Source organism: Canis aureus, chromosome 37 (genome assembly GCF_053574225.1).
Source record: "Canis aureus isolate CA01 chromosome 37, VMU_Caureus_v.1.0, whole genome shotgun sequence".
Taxonomy (NCBI): Eukaryota; Metazoa; Chordata; class Mammalia; order Carnivora; family Canidae; genus Canis; species Canis aureus.
In genome coordinates, this window is record NC_135647.1 from 23,577,599 (window position 1) to 23,593,184 (window position 15,586).

Consider the following 15,586-nt stretch of genomic DNA (forward strand, 5'->3'; position numbering starts at 1 on the left):
CGGCGCCTGGCGCGAGGCACGCCGGGAGGAGTAGTCCGCCGCCGCGCCTCGCCGCCGCCGCCCGCAACGCCCCCGCGCGGCGCGCCGGGAAGTGTAGTCCGCGGCTTGCGCACCGCGGCCGCCGCCGGCCGCGGGCGTCGCCTCGCGCAAGGCACGCCGGGAAGCGTAGTCGGCCCGGCTCGCGTCCCGCAGCCTTTCGGGGAATGTAGTACACGGCGCCCCGCCCAGGCCGCTGCCCGCTGCGCTTCCGGCCGGCCGCGGAAAGCCGCTTTGCTAGAGGCCCGGAGGCCGGCGGGGCGCGCATGCGCAGGAGCGAAGGGAGGGGCGGGGCTGGGGAGCCCGGGTTGCACCTGCCGCCGCGGTGATGGGACCAGGTCCGCCCCGGGAGAGCCGAGCGGGGGCGTGCGGCCGCGGGCGGGGGGGGCGGGGGGCCTCCGATCCCAGGGAGGCTGCACAAAGGAACAATGCAAGCAAAAGACAATGCAAACAGCCGCACGTCGTCTGGGAGGCGTTTGCGTCGCAGCGATGCGCGGACAGAGCATCCCTCCTTCCCTCGCGGCCTTTTCGCCCCCGGGCTGCTCACCTGAGGCCCCTCCGGGTCCGCTGCCTCCGGGTACAAAACGACCAGCAAGCACACTTCCTTCCAAGTGCGGGATGGCCGACTCAGGTGTATTTACCCGCTTAGCCACCCGGTGCCAGGAGGCCCGTTAAAGTCACGTATTTGTAGGCAGTGACGGATGATGCCCGCCATAAAGGGGGGGAAAGAGAGATGAAAAAGTGATGTTATAGACGTCTTTGGATGATAGGGTTACCGTTTCCGTGCTCTTATTTTCTGCTTTTCTGTAAACCTCTCCAAACATGTATCAGAAGCATGCATTTATTTTTATTATTTTTTTAAATTTTATTTTATTATTTTATTTTATTTTATTATTTTATTTTCTGGTATTTTGGAAGGAAATTGAGGGAGAGCGAAGAAGGAAACGATAATGAATTCCAGGGAAAGAACGAACTTTTCTAAAAGTTGACAAGCATGAGTTTTTTTTTTTTTTAATTTTAATCTGCCCAAGAGCATCTCCATGCACCTTATTCCAAAGCAAACGCCTAAGGGTTTTATGACTCTTCGTGTAAGGTGATTTTACAAAAAGGACAGTGACTCACAAGGAGCTAGAATTAGATAAAGAATAGTAGTCGAAAGATAGAGTGGAGGAAGCATTGTTTCAGTTGTTACGTGTGGCGCCTGGTAACTCTGAAAAGAGGTGAGACTTGATTTTTTTTCATGGCTTTTCTGACTAGATATGTTAGGCTCGAAAATAAGATTAATAGATAAGATATGCAAAAATGAGTTAAGGGGAGCACCTGGGTGGCTCAGCGGTGTAGCGCTGCCTTCGGCCTAGGGCATGATCCTGGAGACCCGGGATCGAGTCCCATGTCCGGTTCCCTGCATGGAGCCTGCTTCCTGCTTCTCCCTCCTCCTGTGTCTCTGCCTTTCTCTCTGCCTCTCTCTGTGTCTTTCATGAATAAATACAAAATTTTAAAAAATGAATAAAGAGGAGCACCTGGGTGGCTCAGTGGTTGAGCATCTGCCTTTGGTTCAGAGCATGAGCCCAGGTCTGGGGATGGAAACCTGCTTCCAGCTCCTGGCAGGGAGCCTGCTTCTCCCTCTGCCTCTGTCTCTGCCTCTTTCTGTGTGTCTCTCACGAAAAAATAAATAAAATCTTAAAAAAATGAATTAAGAATCTTTATTGTTTGTCATCATCTGAAATTGTGCAAAAATGAAGGAGCATGACGTTTTATAGTGCCTTACCTATCTATCTCCCAGCAACCATCTCAGGAACATCACAGAAGCAAAGGCTTTGAGAATAGGCTGGTAAGGGAAAGAAAAAGTGTTTTCTTTTACCCTTCTAAAGTTTATTGGCCCTGGTGAATTAAATTTGCAAAAGACAGATTAAAAAGAGAAAACAAATTAAAAAAAACCCAGATTAACACAAAAGCACTCATGCACATGGAAGTACTTAATGATGAACGTGGGCTTATTACATCTTAACAAAATAATAATAAATCTGTAGAGCAGTGACAAGGCAAAGGAAAAGGACCAAGTTTCAAGAGCGGCAAGTTATGGAAAGGTAAATCTATGGGAAACTAATGGAAGATAAGGGCCACTTAAGTTCCATATGTAGATTCCTCTGGTGCCAGCTGTGGGCTGATAAATATCTAGAGTTGTCTCTGGTAACTTTTTTTTTTAAAGATTTTATTTTATTTATTTATTTATTTATTTATTTATTTATTTATTTATTTATTTAGAGAGTGAGAGTGTGAGCAGAGGGAAAGAGAGAGAGAGAGAGAATCTCAAGCAGACTCCACGCTGAGCTTGGAGCTGGACGTGGGGCTTGATCCCATGACCCTGAGATCATGACCTGAACTGAAGTCAAGAGTCAGAGGCTACAGGACTGAGCCACCCAGGCACCCTCTGGCAATTAGCTCCCTATCCTTTCTGGTAGAGAGGGGGAGGAAGGGCGCCTTTACCAATTTATGTTCTGTTTTTGGGCAAATGGCGAGGAGAGCAGAGAGCTTATCTTATATCTGCTGCTGCCTAATTGCCTTCAGCTCAAAATACAGCTAGTTGACCCTGGAACAACTGTGGTGTTAGGGGCAGTGATCTCCCCACCGCCACTCAGTGGAACATCCATGTATGACCTTTCAATTCCCCAAAACCTAACTACTAATAGCCTACTGTTGATCAGAAGACTTACCCATAACATCAATGGTTGATTAGCACATATTTTATATGTTGTATATGTTATATACCGTATTTAAAGAGAAAAGAAAATATCGAGAAAGTCATAAGGAAGAGAAAATCCATTTACAGTACTGTTTTTAATTTTTAGCAGTTTCAAATATTTTATTTTTAAGTTTTTATTTAAATCCCAGTTAGTTAACATACAGTGTAATATTAGTTTCGGATGCACCATACAGTGATTCAACACTTCCATACATCACCGGGTGCTCATCAGGACAAGTGACCTCCTTAACCCCCATCGCCTATTTCCTTAACCCCCATCACCTATTTCACCCATCCCCCTCCAACCTCCCCTCTGGTAACCACTGATTTGTTCTGTTTCTTGGCTTCTCTCTCTTTCTCTTTTTTCCCCTTTATCCGTTTATTTTGTTTCTTAAATTTCACATTATCAGTACTGTTCTTATTGATAAAAATTCATGTGTAAATGGACTCGCCCAGTTCAAACCTGTGTCACAATGATAATCCTTATGCCAAAGTGGTATATTTTGGTGGGGCAAATTCTGCTACCCTTCAGGTTCTACTACTGCCCTCAAAACAGATTGTGAAGGAAAGTATTACTAAATATGGAAATGTATTTTAAATGATTATAGAAAGATAGGGACATATGGTCACCCCAAATACAAGCACATTATTTTTTATTTCTAAATAGCTACAATAAATTAGGTAACTGTGGAGTTTCTTGAATGTCTTTTGGTGAGTGTTAGACTTAAAATATGTATATTTTTAGAAATAATTCATGTTATTAGGGAAAATCTACTCAGAGACCAGTGTTGTTAATATTTTAGCAGCTTTTTCCAGTCTTTTAAAATGCAGTTCAAGATCACATATATATATATATAATATATATATATATATTATATATATATAATTAGAATACAAAACCATACAGTATTTTCTTTTAATACACATGCTTTGCTCACATATATACTATATATAAGAAATAAAAGAAAACAGGAAAACATAAAGAAAAGACAAAATTCTCCATATATGTATGTATATTTCACATTCATGGTCATATCCATGAATAAAATGGAGCCATTTGGATGAGGTGAAAATGGACTTTGACATGGACTTCAGGAATATGGGCTTGAGTTGGCCACAGTGTGACCTTGGGCGAGATACTCAACTTCTCAGATTCAGTTTCCAAATCTGAAAGTGCTCACGGAGGTGACCACTGAATTATCTGTGCGAGAAGCAGAAGACCTTATATATGCAAAGTGTATAGTATAGTGCCCGACACACAATGCCTCTATTTTTTTTTTTTCCTGAACCCTAACTCATTCTGTCTGAAGTTCAAAGTTTTCTCCACTAGATGGTGATGGTAGAAAAATAAAGTGAATCTACCTTCCCAACTTTTCTAACCAAATTTAAACTTTCTTTTAAAATCAGCAAAATACAAATAAATTTAAACCGTATTATAAGGTTGCAGGAAATGAGACCCATTGTAAAGTAATAAAATCTAGGCTTAAATTTTCTCTTTAAATAAGCCGTTGATTAATTGTTTTCACATGGCCTTGGCAGTTTGAACAATTTAACCATCTTCTATGTCCTCCTTCTCCAGAGTCAGTATGGGAATGATGTATTCAGTGGGTGGCTCAAATAAGCCCTCTATTCAGTAGCCACAAGTATTACTGCCTCCAGGTATCATCTTTCCTGCTCATGTTCATACCGAAGGTTTGTTGGATATTTTGAGTCCAGTTAATCTCATCATGAAACATCCCTGACGTCTTTAGTCACCATCCTAGAAGCCCTATGATTATCTGTTCTCCTTCCTGCTTTGTGATTACTCTCCTTTATTTATTTTTTTTTAAGATTTTATGTATTTATTCGTGAGAGATACACACACACACACACAGAGAGAGAGAGAGAGAGAGAGAGAGAGAGAGAGGCAGAGACACAGGCAGAGGGAGAAGCAGGCTCCATGCAGGGAGCCCGATGTGGGACTTGATCCCGGGGGATCATAACCTGAGCCAAAGGCAGATGCTCAACCACTGAGCCACCTAGGCATCCCATGATTCCTCTCCATTAACCTAATCTCATGTTCCTTTCTTTCCTGACATCCCCCCTAAATCTTCCAGAATCTATGCCACATTTTTTTTTATGCCACATTTTTAAACTAAGTTTATTCTCCTAAATTGTATACATTTTCTTAATATTATGATAAGGTCTTTTGTTCTATTTTCCTACTGGTCTTATTGCTATAAAAGAAATACATTGATTTTTTATTGATTTATTTCATATTTGGCTCTTTTGAACACTTTTATTAGTTTTAAGTAGTTTTCTATTGATATGATATAAAAATAATATATCTGAACTTTGTCCCTAGTTCCTGATACAGAGCTTCAAAAACGCTTGGAATCTCCTGAGTGACAGGAGAGTTTTTATTATGCCAATCAGTTTGCCTCTGAGGGGTTCTTATATAGCTTCAGAAAGGTGGCTGGTCACCAGAAAGGCCACCCACATGATTAGAACTTGAGAATAACCTGGGTGGTGAGAGGGACATTGGAGATTGAGTTCAATCACATGGCTAGTGAGCTAATCAATGATGCCTATATAATGGAATTCCAGTAAAAACCCTGGACACCAAAGCCCAGTTGAGCTTCTTGGTTGGTGAACATATTAACGGGCCAAGAGAGTAATGAGCCCTATCTCCACAGGAGAGGGCATGGAAGCTCTGCATCTGGTACCCTCCCAGACCTGGCTTTATGTGTATCCCTTACTAAAAAATTGTAATCATATGTAGAGTGCTTTCAATGAGTTACGTGATTTGTTTAGTGAATTATGAAAACTTAGGGGGTCATGAGAACCCCCAGATTTGTATCTAGTTGGGCAGAGTGTGGCTGGCTCCTCAGGCTGGAGGATGGTGTGGGGCAGTCCTGTGGAGGATTTTCCCCTTAGCTTCTGCTACCTGGTTAGTTGCTGTCAGAATTGAACTGAATTACAGGACATCGAGTTGGTGTCAGAACAATACTCTTGCCTACTCCTTTTCAATACATTACTATTACTGTTTTCTTTTTGACTTGCATTAGCCAGTATAAGGTATTATTAAATTATTGGAGAAAGCAAGTCTCTTAATCTTCTAAAGTGAAATTTGAACTGGTATAGACAAAATTCTAATTCAATCCCCAATTAAAAAAAAAACCCTTCTATTAAAATAGGAGAAAGATGCCTCCTTAAGACATTTCTTTCTTTCTTTTTTTTTTTTTGCCACAGATTAGCAGCCATTGTTATGTTTAAAGGTAAAAATACTAAAGATATTCATCACATTTTCACACATATACATCTTGCTTCCTCATCATAGAATTCCCTTCTAGCCTTTTGCTATGTCTGGGTTACTGGTTACTCTTCAGTTTGAATAAGTCCCATTACCTGCCCTGACCAGGCTGCTTTGGTGTCCTTTGCTATATGCTCTGGTGCCTTTTGACACCTTATCTATTCCTTATAATGGACACATTATAGGATTATAGTTGCACATTTCCATGTCTATTTGCACTCCTGCCTCTACTTCCATTATAGGCTAGAGTTTTTCACCTTGCATGCTCAGGACCAGGCCCCACGCCTGACATGTCGTGGACATTAGGAATGTGGTTGCATGGAATCCATGAATAAAAGCAATCAGGCAGGCTTAAACTAGAGACTTAACTCTTCTAAGGTTCACATTTGGAGCATTATGTTTCTTCTGTAAAAGTCATCTGAGTTTGAAGGTATGGAAAGGTTTGGTGAAGACTCTGCTGACACGGAGATGGTTAGACAACATCCCATGAAGAAAAAAGATACTTTTTTTTTCCTTCAGGTGAGAATAAGATGGTCACTTAGAGCAAAGGAGAATTACCACTGGGAAGAAAGACTGGGTTGCTTTCGGGAGACATGGATTTTTCACTGAAGATGGCAGAGAATGTGGAGGGTATGCCATGACATCTGGTTTCTTTCTTGCTAATCAAACTGCATTTGAAACCTTATGGTGAGAGGGCTGAAGACCAGAGGATGAACAGACTGTGAGAAACTGGATGTTCTGGCCATTAATGGTGCTGCTGTGGGAGCTAGAAAACCAGCAGCACTGAATTGGGGTGGGGCCAGATTCCCCAGCTCTGCTGCAGCCCCCGAGGATGGACTGCTCGAGGAGCACGTATGGACAGCACCCACCCCACAGACTTTGGTGTTGGCACCATGGACTTCATGAGCAGTGCCCATAGCCAGGCTTTTTCAAGGAGGCTCTTGAGCATCGCCCTTTACTACATGCAGAGCCCTACAGGCGCAACGTGATGACTACAGCCAACAGAAGAGTTTGTAACACATTTCAGCAACTCTCTGAGGAACTTCCAGAAATAAGTAGGGGATACACTGGGAGCTGCTAAATGGCTGGTTGGAAGAGTGAGGCATTGCAAAGGAGAATCTCAGAGACTTTTTATAAGTCTCGGAAGACAAGAAGCAATTGGTATTCTTATGCATTGCTCGTGAGAGTATGAAATGATACAACCATTTTGAAAAATCATTTGGCAATTTTCTTAAAAAGTTAAACGTACCCTTGCCACATAACCCAGCGATTCCCAAGAGAATTTACCCAAGAGAATTAAAAAAACATGTCTACAACACATCCATGAAATGACTTGCATGCAAATGGTTATAACAGATTTATTCATAATAGCCTCAAACTGGAAACACCCCAAAAGCCCATCAACGGGTGAATGGAAAAACAAATTTTGGTTTAGTCATGCGATGTGATTCTACTTCGTAAAAAATAAACTGCCAATACATACAGGAAGATAAATAAATCTCAGGAACATGATGTTGAATGAAAGAAACCAGATACAAAAGAATATATGTGGTATGATTCCAATTAAATTCTAGCCTGGGAAAAGCTCATCTCTAGTGATAGAAATCACATAGGTGGCTCTCTGGGGCAGAAGGATGGGCATTATTGATGGTGACAGAGCATCAGGGATTTGGGGGGATAGTGATAGCAATATGGTGTTTATTGATTGAGGAGATGGTTACACAGTTATGTATATTTATAAAACATCACACTATACCCTTAAAATGAGTGAGGTTTATTAATGCAAATTTTATATGAACAATGTTGATTTTTAAAAATACAGTGAGATCCTATTTCATACCCATGCATATGATATTCAGATGACTGACAGTACCAAGTGTCGGTGAGGACGTAGAGCAACTGGAGCTCTCCTATGTTGCTCTTACAATGCTGGTGGAAGCGTAAATGGTACAGACACTTTGAAAAATTTCTTGGTTTCTTATAAAATTAAACATGCATCTACCCTATGACCTAGCACTTGTACTCCTGAGAGTTTACCCAAAAGAGATGAAAATATGTCTACAAAAAAATTCGTAGAAGAATGTTTATAAAAGCTTTGTTCTTAGCAGCAAAAAACCCTAAAGCAAACCAAACCAAAAAAACACCTGGAAACAATGTAAATCAGTAGGTGAAGGGATAAACAAACTGGTGTATTTGCACAGTGAAATACTACTTCGTAATGGGACAGAATGAGCTGCTGATATATGCAACAACTTACAAGATTTTCATGAATATTACGTTGAGTGAAAGAAGCCAGACACAGAACAGCACAGACTATGGTTTCATTAATAGGAAGTTCAAGAAAAGGTAAGCGCAGGAACATTATAGTGTTAGAAACGAGAAGGATGGGTGCACCTGGGCGGCTTAGTCGGTTAAGCATCCGATTCTGGATTTCTGCTCTGGTCATGATCTCAGGATTGTGAGATCAAGAACTACATCCAGCTCCACTTGGGATTCTCTCTCCCTCTCCCTCTGCCCCATCACATCTAAAATAAAAAACTAAATCTTAAAAAAAAAAAAAAAGAAAATACTTGCATTTAATTTATTTTTAATTTAAATTCAATTAATTAGCATATAATGTGTTATTGGTTTCAGAGGTAGAGGTCAGCGACTCACCGGTCCTATATGACACCCAGTTCTCATTATCATCTGCCCCCCCTTAATGTCCATCATCCAGGTATCCCCTCCCCACACCCCCATCCCTTCCAGCAACGTTCTGTGTGTTTTCTATGATTAAGAGTCTCTATGGTTTTTCTCCCTTTCTGATTTCATCTTGTTTTATTTTTTCCTGTCTTCCCCTATGATCCTCTGTTTTGTTTCTTAAATTCCATAGATGAGTGAGATGACATGATAATTGTGTTTCTCTGATTGACTTTAAAAAAAGGTATTAGAAGGATGGTTGTCTCTGGGGTAGTTGACTGAAAGGAGGCATAATGGAAATGTTCTATATTTTGATTGCGATGCTGATTAATTGGGTATACACATTTCTCAAAACCCACAGAACTATATAGTATTTTAATTTTTAAAAGGTTTTATTTATTTATTTGACAGAGAGAGAGAGAGAGAGAGAGAGAGCGCACAAGCAGGGAGAGCAGCAAGCAGAGGGAGATGGAGAAGCAGGCAGGGGGCAGGATGCGGAGCTCCATCCCAGGACCCTGAGATCAGACGCTTAACAGACTGAACCACTCAGGCGCCCCCCCATAGAACTGTGTTTAGATCTGTGCATTTCACTATAAGCAAATTTTATCTTGATTAAAAAAAACTAATGTGAGGGGCTTCCATTTTCAATAATGGCAGCTAGGAAATTCAGATCAACATCCCTGCTGAAAACAACTAAACATGCTGAGTAAAATATTAAAAATTTTTTTTAAAGGTATCAAAGGCCTGATAAAATAGTAAGGCAAAACTTCAAGGAGAATTGATATCCAGAGACAAGAGGGACCTGAATACAAAATTTCTCTTGCCCTGAGGGCTTTGGGCAATTCTTCCAAGTGTAGGCTTGGATCTTGGTGACTTCATGGGGTGAGGATGACCGTAGTCAAGCTTGAGGTCTCCCCACGCTGAGGGGTCTACTACATCTTCCTCCATTAAGTTGGTATCCCGCAAAGGGCAATACTCTGATGGTGAGAGTGAACCAGAAGTAAATCCAACCCCACTACTCCTGTGAGACCGTGGGGAAGGTTCCTTGGCGCTGAGCAAGACAGGGGAGACAATAATGTTACAAGTGACTATCTCTGAGCACTGTGCCTGTGGGCTCGCTCAGCCGTGTGTGATTTTCCATCTGGCCTTGCAGTTTCTTGAGTTGAGCCTCAAACTGAAAACTTATTAGGTCCTGAATTTCTGAGAAGTGCTCCCAGGGCTTGGCAGAGGGACAGGGAGACCTTCTCTAGAGAAAGAAACATATTTTGGATAACCTATGAGTCAAAGAAGATGTCAGAATGGAAATAAGAACATATTTTGACCTTAATGACACACAAATATTTCACTTCAAAACCTGAGAGATGTGCCCACATAGAGCTAAGTTTGTAGTCTCTTTTTTTTTTTCTAAATTTTTATTTATTTATGATAGTTACAGAGAGAGAGAGAGAGAGGCAGAGACACAGGCAGAGGGAGAAGCAGGCTCCATGCCCCGGGAGCCCGATGTGGGATTCGATCCCCGGACTCCAGGATCCGCCCTGGGCCAAAGGCAGGCGCCAAACCACTGCGCCACCCAGGGATCCCTAAGTTTGTAGTCTTAAATGCATATATTATAACAGAAGTACACCTGAAAGGACTTTTTTTTTTTTTAAGAAAATGTGTGGGCTAACGTTACTCAAGAATCACAGACAGAAAAATCTTAAAGCTAATATATTAACAAATCTCATTTAGTAATACATGAAAAGATAATAAGGAATAACCAAGTTGAGTTATTCCAGAAATGCAAGGTTGATCTTACACTAGAAGATCCAATAATGTAATCAGTCATATTAATGGATTAAAGGAGAAAACCATGCAATCATCTCAAAAGACACACAAAAATAAAAGCACTCAATAAAATTTAACCTCCATTCATGATTTAAAAACTCTTAGAAAATTAGGAGTCAAAGGGAATTTTCTTAATATGATAATGAGAATCCATGAAAATTTTAGAGCAAATATTAATCTTAATGGTGAAATGGTAAAATCTTTCCTTTTGAAATCAGGAACAGGAGCAGGATGTCTGTGAGCATCGTGTCACAGCTATGTTGATGGTTCATGCACAGCACTGATGTTACATGGTTTTTGAGTGAGATTGACCTTCTCCCTGTTTCCAGTCCCTAAAGTCCTTTATTTTTTTTTCTCTGACTTTATTCACTACTGTAGAGCACAGTATTTAGATTATTAAAAAATTATTTAAAAATAATTAAAATTAATTAATTAATAGTAATAAGATGCACTAGAAAACTACATAGCAATAAGAAAAATGATAGTAAACTTAAAAAATGAGCAAAGAAATATGTGCTTAATAAAAGGCAAAGACAAAATGGTATATGAAAATGTTCTTGATCCTTCCATAGACAGAATAATGCAATATAAATTAAAAAATGATATATTATTGTACATCCGCTAGATCAGCAAAAAATAAAATATTGTTAAAGATATGGAGCAATGGGAACATTCTTACAGTGCTGGCAGGAGTCTATGTTGGTGTATATGTTGAAAATATACATCTTGCATATACAATAATATCCATACAAGTCCAAACTGAAAATAGCCAGAATGTTCGTCAATAGTAAGGTGCCTGCATAAATTTTATTATATTTATAGAATGAAATACTGCACAACAATGAAAAATGACAAAGACAGCTATCCTCAGTAATATGATGAATCAAAGACAACTTTAACTGAAAGAAAGATACAAAATAAAGCAAATGGTATAAGTACATTTACACACAAATCTAAAACTGGCAAAACAAAACTGTATATTTGGTGTGTACATATAAATTTTAAAACTACTAATAAAAGAAATTATTATAAAAATTCAAATTAGTAGTTAATTCAATGGGGAGGACAAAGGAATGGGATTTGGGGGCACTAGCAATATTTTAGTGGCTTTATGAGTGTTTACTATTATTTCTTAGCTGTACATACACTTGTATGTCCTTTCCAAATGTGTATATTCCAATGAAAGAAAAATATATTTTAAGTTAACATGACTTCATTTTTCAGCCATAGGCTAGTGAGGCCCTAGCATACAATAACAGCAAGTGACCTTCCACCATGGTTAAGAAAATTGAGATACTTGGGAGTATTTTTCCTCCTTAGCTTTTAAGCTTTAAGTTTTTCAAAAAATATCTTTTATTTTTTATGAGATTTAGTAATACTAGCAATAATATTACCAATGATAACCAAAAAGACTAATATTTATCAAGTCCCTCTGATGCATCAGCCATTTTTATTTCATTTCTTATATCTAAATGACCCTGTAAGTAAATGTTATCTTCGTTTAACAGATGAAAAAAGCCTGGGCTCAGGAAAATGGAGCAACTTCCCTGACATCACACAGCAAATAAATCTCAAACATAAACCTAAGCTGTTTCCAAAGCCTGTGTTTTACCCACTAGGGTTGTCTCCTTATTATGGCACTTATTATTTTAATGGATTTTTTTCAGATTATGAAGAAAATATGTGTCTTAGAAAAGTTGGTAATTCTTGAAAAGCACAAACCATAATCCCCATCCCTACTCTAGAGTTAACCATTGTTAATATTTGATATAGTCACCCTATCCATTCTCCTGTGTATCTATGTGTATTACCATTCATCTATATATTTATACAGTATCTTTTTAAAGTCAAAATTGGAATCTTATTGCATATACTGTTTCCTCCTAACTGTCTCATTCATCTTTTCTTGTGTTGTTAAACATTCTTCTACATGGGACTTCATAGAAGCCGAATATTCTTTCTTAGGGAAGTACCATAACTATTCGACCAGCTTATACTTAGGTTCTCTTTCAGGGTTTTAAATATAATAAATAATGTCATCATGGATGACTTCAAAGATAATATTTTGTGTACAACTCTATTTCAGGGGTGGGGGTCTGAGGCAAAAATTCTTAAGAATGTACTTGTGGGTCAAAGGGTGTGACTGAATTGCCTTCCAGAAAGATTAGAACAATTTATATTTATATTTTCAAAACAATTTATATACTTATATTCCAACCAGAAGTATATGAGAGTGCCCATCCCCCTCTGCCCACCCAGGCTTCATTTACACTGAGAATGTTTCTATATAATGCCACTTTATCATTTTGCCAGTTGCTGTGGTCCTTCTGCACCAAAAAAAAAAAAAAAAAAAAAAAAAACCAAAACCAAAACAAAACAAAACAAAAAAATCAAATGAAAAATTCAACGATTTTGAGCATATAGCATAAAACCTAAGAACCTATTATGAACCATTATATAACAGCCAAATTTATTTTCTAGCTTAAAATACAACTTTTACCTTTAATAGGAAATAACACATCCCTAAAAGTAGGTGAAGTTTTCACTCAACTCGCCATCAGCCACTAATACCCTCTCTGCTGCCGTATTTTTCCCTATGGAAAATTTCTCTCCTGAACCTTACCCTCTTGGAAAGAGCAGGCCAACATTTGGTCAGAAGAGCATGACTTGGGCTTTGCACTTCTGTAATTTCATGCCTTGTTACTGTCATAAGCTTCTTCTAGCTCCTGAAATTCACTTCTAATTTGGAAGGTAGAAAAGCATTCCCAAGAATGTAAACACAACTATACCCTTCCTCCAATTCCAAAAACTAAGAAAATGATGATTCATGCTGCAGAATGGAATTTTTAGAAATTGGGCATGAACACTTTTAGACTTTCCTCCATTGTTTAGAACAGGTAGTCACATAGAAGCATGAATTTTACCTTGTAGCAAGCATTCTACTGTGTGTGTGTGTTTTTTTTTTTTTAATTTTACCATTAAATAATGGGAGGGAGATAATGTATCTGGAAAGGGGGAAGAGGAAGAAAGAATCCTATGGTGGTGGGTTGGAATTAGAAATATGCAAATATGAACTCCTGATTTTTAAAAAATTGTATTTCCTAGCTCTGTCCATGAAGGAACTAGAAGCCGTGACACCCCAGTAACAAAGAACCCTCTATGGCCCTTGTCTTAATTTCTAAATACTATTCTTCTCTGAAAGGAACCAGGGCTCCTTTCAGAAATGGCAGATTCTAGAAATAGAGCTGGAAAGGTACAATGTGTGTTTTGAACATCTTGTTATGCCAGAAGGTAGGAAGTACTCAAAAAATAATGGTGGCATGTCAAAAGTACACAGGTGGGTGCTCAGAAGTGCTCCTATGGACCAAATCTGGAGCAATTTGAATATCAACATGAATAATATAGGGAATGTATATTCATTTAAAAAAATTCACTAGTTCATGATGATACTAAAAAGCAAAGGGAACAAGGATGGGGATGGAGAGCTCTTCTCTTAGAGATAAATACCAATTAGTAAACATAGAAGAAATGATAGAATTAGAACATCACCTTTCAAGAATTGCTGTGATCAGAGTTGATTTGGGCAAAAACAGATACTAAAAAAATCATAGATTGTTGGGGAACGGGGTATCCATAAATTCTCAAAGATGCTTATTCATTCCAAGGAGAAAAGGGGTAGCATTACATTGGAGAAAGGTGGCAGATGCCACTTAGATCACCAAATGTCATGACTGATCACACGTGACATGCTACAAGCTACATGTACCGCCTACATGTACCGCCTCTTGGGTTGTTCTGAAAGACAAACATCACTTCCATGGTTTTCATGCCCAAGTTTGCCCAGTTCCACACATGAAGAAACAAAGAGGCAATTCAAGTTGAGAGATATTTTGTGAAGAAATAGATCTGGAGTCTCTAACAATATTAATGTCATGAAGGGTTAAAAAAAAAAAAGACTGGGTGATTGTTCCCTGAATATATAAAAGAATATTAAAAAAGACACGCCAAGACGTGCTGTGTGATTTGTGATCGCATCCTGTTATGTGAGAAAGTGTCTTTATTTCCAGGAGACGTAAGCTAATGTATTTAGGGATAAAGTTTCATGAGGTCTGTAACTTACTGTCAGAGAACAGAGATAGTAAACACAGAAAACGCTAGCAGTTGGTGAATCTGCGTAAAGGGTATATGGATATTCATTGTTCTATTTGTGTACATTTTCTATGGGTTTTAAGTTTTAAGAAAAAGTCAGAGGAGGGGCACCTGGGTGGCTCAGGCAACTGAGAGTGGGACTCTTGGTTTCGGCTCAGGTAAGGATCCCAGGGTCTTGAGATCAAGCCCCATGCGGGCTCTGCACTCAGCTGGGAGTCTGCTTGGGATTCTCTCTCTCTTCCTCTGCTCCTTCCCCCTTCCCTGACTCACATGCACAGGCTCTCTCTAAAATAAGTTTAAAATTTAAAAAAAAAAGAAGTCAGAGGAAAGGAAAACTATTTAACAAAAATTATATGAAAGTCACATGAGCTTTGGAAATTTATTCACAAATAGTATTTACGTAGCATTCTTTGTTTCTATTGAATATTCCCTGGATTGTTTAATCCACTGATTAAACTCAGTGACATGCATTTACAGTTTACAAGAAAGTAAAAAAGGATAGAGCTAGATGAACAAGTTGTGAAATCATTACAGACATAATGAACTAAGACATTATTTAATATTTCTGAAGGAGATTGACTTTTAAATGGTCCCATCTACGTTTTTGTCTAGTTTTTTTTTAAGCTCCCCTGTTTTTTTATTTTCATTTTTTTTATTACACAGAATTTAGCTACTTACTCATTATCACTTGGAAATATTAAGGGCAGAATGTAAATACGTCTGGATGTTCTGTAGCATTATTATTTTCCTTGCTCTAAGAATCCAATCTCTGAGTAGAAAGTGAGATAGATTTCAGTTTTAACTTGCCATTAATTTTTCTGTTAATAACAAAATCATGCATTACATGGTGTTCATACTAGAAG

At 39.0% G+C, this 15,586-nt stretch overlaps 1 protein-coding gene across 1 annotated transcript in view; it reads left to right on the top strand.

Annotated features, from left to right (window-relative positions):
* Window positions 1–15,586, top strand: part of MYLK4 (myosin light chain kinase family member 4) — a 109,096-nt gene that overhangs the window by 4,760 nt on the left and 88,750 nt on the right. The gene's annotated exons all lie outside the window — the stretch shown is intronic.